Genomic DNA, 8,458 nt, shown 5'->3' with positions numbered 1-8,458 from the left:
CTCTGAACAACAGCCAGGGCTGCCTTATCAGGGACTCGAGTGTCAAATGTTACTATGACCAAGAAAAAGGGATGGCAACTTTTAGGCCAAGTCTAGGCAGTGTGGGCAGACACAAGGAAGGGTACTAGCCCCTTCTCTAAACACAAGAGTTTTCTGCTCGGATTGATAGATCTGGAACCAGTTACCTAAATGGAGCCCGTGTCTGAGCAGAGCAACTGGTAGATGCGGAGTGAATGGCGGTTCCTCCAAGGTGGAGGTATCTCCAACCTGTAACCTCAGACAGTCCCAAGCCCACAGCAGGCAGCTGGGCAGGACATGCTAAAGCACTAAAGATGAGTAGTTAGGACCAAAGGAAGCAGAGGTTGCTGGAAGGGGTGACTAGAGCAGACAGGTGGGACAAGGCTGTCACTGGGAACAGTTGCTGATATCAGAAGGAGGAGGCCTAGGGCTGCAGGTACGGAGTGCAACCATTGTGCCCACAGACCAGCTGCCAGCCACTCAAGCTCAGCCATGGCCTAAGGTTCAGGCTGACTCCCTATGTCAGCGGCTGGATCTACACAGCTGCTTCTAGGACAGTGGGAAGGGAGGTGGGAGGTCAGAGTCTGTGAAAGGAGCCAAGGGAAGACATGCTGAACATATTCCATGAGGAGAGAGAAAACAGCATAAATCACTAGCCCTAGGGGAAAACATATAAGAATGATTGGGCCAGACTCTAATGGGGATGCAAATGCATTACTACAGAGCCTAAAAGAGGGCTCTTAAAACCTGGAGAGTGTGCCCGGTAACGGTCAGGTGTGCCACTTCACAAGTGATACAAGGAGATTGCTCTCCTCCAGATTCATCTAGAGATTCAAGGCATTTTTTGTTTTTCAAATTAAAATCACAAGAGGAAAAAAACAGGGCCACATTAAAGCCACAAGAAAATAGTCGAACAGTTCTAGCCAAGGACCAAACAGTGACCCGTGTTTTCTTTTCTCTCTGGGTCTGAGTAAGCTGGTCATTAAAAATATGTTATGAAGATCTGGGTATGGCAGTGTAATGTTTATAACCCCAGAATATGGGGGGTAGAGGCAGGAAAATCAAGAGTTTAAGGTCAACCTCACTTAAAGTTCATTGCCACCAAGCCTGAGGAACTGAGCAGGAGAACCAAGCCCCACAAGCTCTCCTCTGCCCTGTCTTTCCTTTCTTTCCTAGGTTCTTATTGTTGTGATGAACACCAAAAGCAACATGGGGAGGAGAAGGCTTACTCTAGCTTACAGTTCTATGTCACACTCACCACTGAAGAAAATCGGGGCAAGAACTCAAGGCCAGAACCTAGAGGCAGGGGTTGAAACAGGAACCAGAGGAGTGCTGCTTACTGGCTTGTTTCCATGGCTTGCTCAACCTGCTTTCTTATTCCACAGAGGACCTCCTGATCAGAGATGGCACCAACCCTTCCTGCCATGGGCTGGGCCCGCCCAAGTCAATCATTAATGAAGAATATGCACCAGCCGGGCAGTGGTGGCTCACGCCTTTAATCCCAGCATTTGGGAGGCAGAGAAAGCTGGATCCCTGAGTTTGAGGACAGCCTGGTTTAAAGGGGAAAAAGAAAACCGAACAGTGTAAACAACCAGTAAATAGGAATTTGTGCATGTGTGTGTGTGTGTGTGTGTGTGTGTGTGTGAGTGGTTTCTCACGACAGGGCTTCTCTGTGTAGCTTTGGCTGTCCTGAAACTCACTCTGTAGACCAGTGGGCCTTAAAATCACAGAGATCTGCCTGCCCCTGCCTCCCAAGTGCTGGTATTAAAGGCATTTGCTACCATGCCCAGCTGGGAACATTTTTCTTATAATGGACCTAATAGGTGTGGTGGAACAACACAAGCACTATAGCACATTCCTGCTGCCCCATAAGAACAAAAGTAAGGGAGCTGGAGAGATGGTTCAGTGGTTATGAGCACTGGCTGCTCTTCCAAAGCACCTGGGTTCAATTCCCAGCGCCCACTTGATAGTTTACAACTGTCTGTAGCTCCAGTTTTAAGGTGTTCTGACATTCTCAACCAGACATATACGCAGGCAGAACACCAATACCCATAAAATAAATTGTTTTTAAAAAAGTATTCAAATATGCATTCAAACAATTCCAAGAGAACATAATAGGATACACTATCAAGATTCTCTGTGTATTTTCCATGTACATGGGGCTTTATTTTAACCTCTAAATTCCCTGTACATCTTTGTCCTGGAATAACTCTGTAGACTAGGCTGTCCTTGCCTCCCCAGGGAGGATTAAAGGTGTGAATAAGTCTGTAGATCCACTGGACTCTGCCTCCTCAGTGCTAGGATTAAAGGTGTGAATAACTCTGTAGATCCAACCATCTCTGGGTCCCCAGTGTTAGGATTTAAAGTGGGAGCTACCACACCTTAAACTCACAGAGATCCATCTGTCTCTGCCTCCCAGGCATTGGGATTAAAGGTACAAGCTACCACACCTTGAAGACACAGAGGTCAATCTACCACAGCCTCCCAAGTGTTGGGATTAAAGGTGTGTACCACCACACCCAACTACTCTCTTTCTTTTTTCTTTTAAGAAATTTAACCTATAGCCTGCATATATTTTAACACAAGTAAACCATTTAGAAGTTTTCTTTGTCTTTGAATCTCTCTCTACTCTATATCTCCCTTTCTGAGCACATGAGTGTTTTTAGAGATAATAACGCCATGACTTTGATGGCTGGATCCAGCCCATTCCTTAGCTTCCCAGCCTCACGTCAGAGGTACTGACTGTAGCCATTTTTATTGCCATAACTCTATGGTGTTTCAAGGTCCCTGCAGGCAAGCAAGCTGCAGCATTCTCGTCACAAACCACACTCAGTTGGACTTCCTGCCTGAAAAATGAGTCAGAGTTTGCCCTGACAGGACAGCCCAGAAAGCCAGCATATTTAAATATTGCAGCTTTTCTCCTGCTATGGGAGAAAACTGAAAAGAATTCATTCAGTTTTTCATCAACACCATTTAAGTATTTCGTAGCAGGATCTCTTAAAAGAACTGCAGGGTTTTGTAGCTAAAACTGAGTGAGGAAGCCTCTCTTAGATGAGAGCACTTGCTTGCCTATAGTCCCAGGGGATCTTATGCCTTTTTCTGGCATCCATGGTCAATCCTGTAGTTTATAGACATCCTCACAGACAAACAAAAACAAGACATAAATAGACCTAAAATAATCATAGTAATTTTTTTTTTTGCTTCTTTGAGATGGGGTTTCTCTGCAGTTTTTGAGCCTATCCTAAAAACGAACTTGTAGATCAGGCTGGCCTCGAACTCACAGAGATCTGCCCGCCTCAGCTTCCCGAGAATTAGGATTAAAGGCGTGTGCCACCACTACCCGGCTCATCAAAACTTTTTAAAAAGAATATCCTTACAAAGACATAAAACATTTTTAGAGGAATTAGAAAAGAAATAAGGAAGAGAGGTCACATTATCCATGGTCCCTGAGGGAGATAGTAGAACCCTTTGCTTTTGTTTGTTTGTTTGGTTTTTTTTTTTTGGTGTTTGTTTATGTTTTAGCATTTGTTTGCCTGGTTTGAAATTGGAGAGACACCTGGGTCCCCAAATTTTGTCGGTGAGAGGCCTCTTACTGAGCTATCCATCGTCAAATCCTGGCCTTAACTGCTAAGGCCTTCACTGACTTAAAGATGAGGTGGGAACCAGGGGCCATTGGAAGAAAGAAGGGCAGATTCAGTTCATGCTTTCTAAAGACCATTTGTACCATTAAAGATGAGTAGGAACATAGCCTAATGGTACTGCAGTAATCCTAGAGAGAGTTCTCAGGAGAGTAGTTACAATAGCATCAGAGACACTGCAGCAACAGGCTAGATAAAGTAATCAGCAGTAAAGGGGTGGAGACACTTACTGTTCCTATCTGCAGGCACTTCAGGAGTTAGTTCCCTTAATCCTCTGGGCCCCAGAGTCCAGAGACTTTCACTCAGGAATAGCCTTTGACACAGAAAAGAGTTTCATAAAAATCAGCACGAAGCAGAGTTGAAGTTTATTAAAAGACATTTTTAGCAGATTGAGGAACAGGGATAATAAAAAGGAACTCAGGGGAAAAGTGAAACATAAGTGTAGGTATGATTTTCCCAAAGGAGGACACACGCATGCACGCACGCAAACACACCCAGCACTCACACAGACACACATACACTATTGGTGGATTTTAAAGCTATTATATTTAAATCCTAATTTAATGTGATCCCTGAAATATGTAGGGAGGATTAGAGCAGATCTTAGGAAACACTAGGTCGGGATTAGCGATATTGGTCACTTGGTATAGAATGAATCCCTGGGTTTGATCCCTAGCAACACTTAAACCAGGGGTCCTCCCATAGGAGGACACATACTGAAGAGTCCCAACTATGACTGGTTGAGTGTATGACCTATATTTTATTTGGTTTTGTTTTTTTTTTATTTTAAGAATTTTGTTCAGGCAGGAGAGATGGCTCAGTGGTTAAGAGCATTGCCTGCTCTTCCAAAGGTCCTAAGTTCAATTCCCGGCAACCACATGGTGGCTCATAACCATCTGTAATGAGCCCTGGTGCCCTCTTCTGACCTGCAGACATACACAAAGACAGAATATTGTATACATAATAAATAAATATTTTTTAAAAATGAATTTTGTTTCAGGGCTGGAGAGATGGCTAAGTGGTTAAGAGCACTTGACTGCTGCTCTACAGGGGTCCTGAGGTCAATACCCACCAGCCACATGGTGGCTCACAACCCTCTGGGATGGGGTCAGATTCCTTTTTCTGGTGTGCGTGAAGAGAGACTCATATACATGAAATACATAAATAAGTCTTCAGAAGAATTTCATTCTCCTCAGAAAGGTGCTGTAATTCAAGACTGACCTAGGAGAGATAGTGGCTATTATAGTTGGCTTTAATGTCAACTTGCCACAAATTAAAGTGATCTAAGTTGGGAGCCTCTCCTGAAGGACATCCTGATTGCCTTAACTGATGCAGGAAGAGCCACCCTGGTGATGGGCAGCAGCTTCTGGAAGCAGTCCAGATCAAAAGGACATGGCAGAAGGAAAATGATACGACTTTTGGTGGATTGGCATCCCTCTTGTCCTATATTGATTTAATTAAATTCTTTAATTTGGGGGCAGAAGAGATGGGCTCAGGGGATAAGAACATTGACTGCTCTTCCAAAGGATGCAGGTTCACCTGGGTGGTGGTGGCACAAGCCTTTAATCCTAGAACTAGAGAGGCAGAGGCAGGTTAATATCTGTGAGTTCAAGGCCAGCCTGATTTACAAGAGCTAGTTCCAGGATAGGCACCAAAGCTACAGGGAAACCCTGTTTGAAAAACGAAAAAAAAAAAGATAAAAAAGAAAATCCAAGGATGCAGGTTTAATTCCCATCACCCATGCGGCAGCAAAAATAAAAATATTTTTAAAAATCTCAACAAAAAAAAACTTTTTGAAACAGTAAAATAAAACTCTGTTTTTAATTGTTTTAAGTTTTTTTAATTGATTTTTATTGTGTTCTACATGTTTCTCTGCTCCCCTCCCTGCCTCTCCCCTACCCCAAGGTCCCCATGCTCTCAATATACTCAGGAGATCTGGTCTTTTTCTTCTTCCTATGTAGATTAGATCTCTGTATGCCTCTAAAAATCTTTTTAATCTGTAGTTTAGATATAGTCATCTGATTGGTTCTGTTGGCCATGAAGTGTTTTTGCAAACTTCAAAGCTGTGGGAATATAGTCGCTTGTATGTAGATAAGTCTCAGGAATAGGGCTCAGTTGAGAGACTGCTTACTTTGCCCAGGACTCCTCTCCCGGGTGTTGCATGGCGCTTGGTAGTTGGACATCCCAGGGCGGCAGACACGGTCATGAGGACCTTCCTGAGGGTGCCTTCCTTGATCCCATCTCCTCCTCTGGTTTATTGGGTCTGTGATGTCGCTTTAGGGGCTCAGTGGTCACTGTCCTGGCCGTCCCCATATGCGCCCAGCTGGCTCAGGAAGGAGGCCCCGGATGTCTGGGATGCAAGGTGGGCTGTCTTCCTGCTCTCGGGGGCAACCACGATGGGCATCTGAAGCTGCTCTTAGCCCCCATTGGCTTCCGCCTTCACCTTCTTTGGAACCACCAATCAGGTCAGCTCTGCGCTGCTGCCCACTGCCTCTGCCTTCCACTTGGCCTTTGGTGCCTCTTCCAGGATGGCTATGAGGTTAAGTTTTGCTGCTGAGCATGGTCGGGAAGGCGGAGCTTCATCTTCTGAGTCGAAATCCTCCAGAAGCCTGCACTGGCTGGTGGCAAGCCTCCTCCATCAAGGCCACAGTCTCAAGCTCATCTTCTGCCTCCTGCTGCTGTCGCTGCTGTTCCTGCGACAGGAGGTGCTGCAGCAGCATGGCCTCAAAGTCCCTGTGTGTCTGCTGCTGGTTCAGGTCCTTCAGCTCCTGCAGGTTTTCCAGCACCTCCATGGACAGCTTTGATTCTTTGGTGCGGTTCTCTAGGACCTGCATGGGGTTGTTCATCTCCTCATCCTCGTGCTCCTTCTGCTGGCGCTGTTCCTCCTCCTCCAGGAGCTTCGCGGCCTGGAAGCTGCGTGTTGCTGCATGCTCCACGATGTAGTCCTTGTTCTCAGGGTCTGTCTTGAAGGTCATCTCGGCCAAGCAGCACATGCACTTAATGTATAGGCGGAAGAGAGGCAGGCCCAGGCAGGCCTCTTTATGGACGGTTTCCTTGCGTGCATTAATCTTCTTGCCCCTTGGTGATGTCTTCTCCACACGTCTTGCACCTCATGTTGAATGGAGCCATCAGTCGAACCACGTACTGCCTGTCCTTGGGTCGCATGAGTTTCAGGATCTAAGATGGGTCAAAGTCAGGTTGGGAGTATTTGTTTAGAACTTTCTGTTCCGACGTATTGACTTCTGGACCGAAGCAGCACTGAACTTTTTATTCACGTAAATGTTCAAAATGGGCATCTATATCAGTGTCAAATGAGGGTTTGAGAGGAAGGCGGGGTGGGCAAGGAGAAGGAATTCCCGTCTACTGATAATAAAGCTCCAGGTTCATCCCATCATGGATTTCATAATCTCCCAGATACAGGTGGTCCTTAAAAATCGTGTACCACTTTTTCAGGACTATCTTCGTCAACCAGGTGCCAGTTTGGGCCGCTATCAGCTTTTTCAAGTCCCGGACGGTGTCATGGTGTCATCGGTGTTACATTTGACTCGGACTTTCTTGCCCAGACGGTCATTGCAAACCACCTCAATCACCGTTGTGGCTGGACCTCTAACCCTCGAACTTACAGAGAACACAGCTCCTAGTACGAACGCAGAGCTCAAAGTAGCAGTGTTCTTCGTTCCCCTCGGAATTTATTAGGAGAGGCACCCAGGTCCTCTTGACGTCACTTCCTGGGCTGGCTTACCGACGTAGTTCATAGGCTTTAGCGTTGTCATTGGCTGTGGTATCTGACTCTTCAACCACGAATAGTACTTTCCACTAATAGGAAAACCTAGGCCTCTGGTGGGACAGGGCCTCGAACAGTTTTTTAAAACGCTTCTCCAAAAGAAAATTTTGGAAAAAAAGCTAGTTTCTCAAGGTCTATGTAGTATTCCAAACACCTGTTGGCAATGTCTCTGTCCAAGCAGCTGAAATAAGAGCCTGTATTCTAGCATTACAAATGTTTCCTGATGAGTCAATTAATTTATATACTGATAGTATTTACTTGTCTCAAATGATTGCTCCTTTAGAAAGTGCTTCTTATATTTCTCCTGTGTCCTGATAATACAACAACAATTATACTGTCTACAATATTTATTATGGTCCAGGCGGGATCCCATTTTTGTGAGTCATATTAGAGGTCGTACTCTATTACCTGGACCTCTGACCCAGGGTAGTCAACTCGCAGATGCGTATACCCGAATACATTTCCAGCCCGGAAGAAAAGGCTTCTAAACTCCATAAAAAATATCACTGAAATGCTCGTTCTTTGCAGCACCATACTGGTCGCTCCAGAGCCACTGCCTTACAAATGACCACCAATTGTCAGCCTGTGCTCCTTTTCATAACACACCCATTGCTGGAGTTAATCCTCGTGGTCTTAAAATGAATGACATTTGGCAGATGGATGTTACCCACCTGCCCTCAGCTGGAAAGCTGAAATACGTGCATGTTTCAGCTGATACCTGCTCTAAAGTAGTTTTTGCTTCGATGCATAGTGGAGAGAAAATGAAGGATGTGACAGCTCATTGCCTGCTGGCCTTTGCTTATATGGTGGGCTTACCTAATGTTTTAAAAGAGATAATGATCCTGCATAGAGTAGTGGAAAATTTCAAACTTTTTTGTAAATAATGATATTAAACATATTCCAGGTATTCCATAAAACTCTAGTGGACAAGCTATAGTAGAAAGAATGCCTGTGGTCATAAAACAGTATTCCACACAAATAAATAGAGGGAGTATATTCTCTCTCCCAATACAAAATT

General features: G+C 45.0%; 2 pseudogenes; both read right to left on the bottom strand.

Moving 5' to 3' along the window:
• Positions 1 to 5,940: 5,940 nt before the first annotated feature.
• Positions 5,941 to 6,902, bottom strand: LOC126486870 (splicing factor YJU2-like; annotated as a pseudogene).
• Positions 6,903 to 7,016: 114 nt separating this feature from the next.
• LOC126486833 (ubiquitin-like protein 5) lies at positions 7,017 to 7,429 on the bottom strand (annotated as a pseudogene).
• Between the last annotated feature and the right edge of the window lie 1,029 nt (positions 7,430 to 8,458).

This window comes from Alexandromys fortis, unplaced genomic scaffold, assembly GCF_014885135.2.
Source record: "Alexandromys fortis isolate MF-2015 unplaced genomic scaffold, M_Fortis_MF-2015_v1.1 scaffold_145, whole genome shotgun sequence".
Lineage (NCBI taxonomy): Eukaryota > Metazoa > Chordata > Mammalia > Rodentia > Cricetidae > Alexandromys > Alexandromys fortis.
The sequence above is the reverse complement of the archived record's forward strand: the minus strand, read 5'-3'. Positions and strand labels throughout refer to the sequence as shown.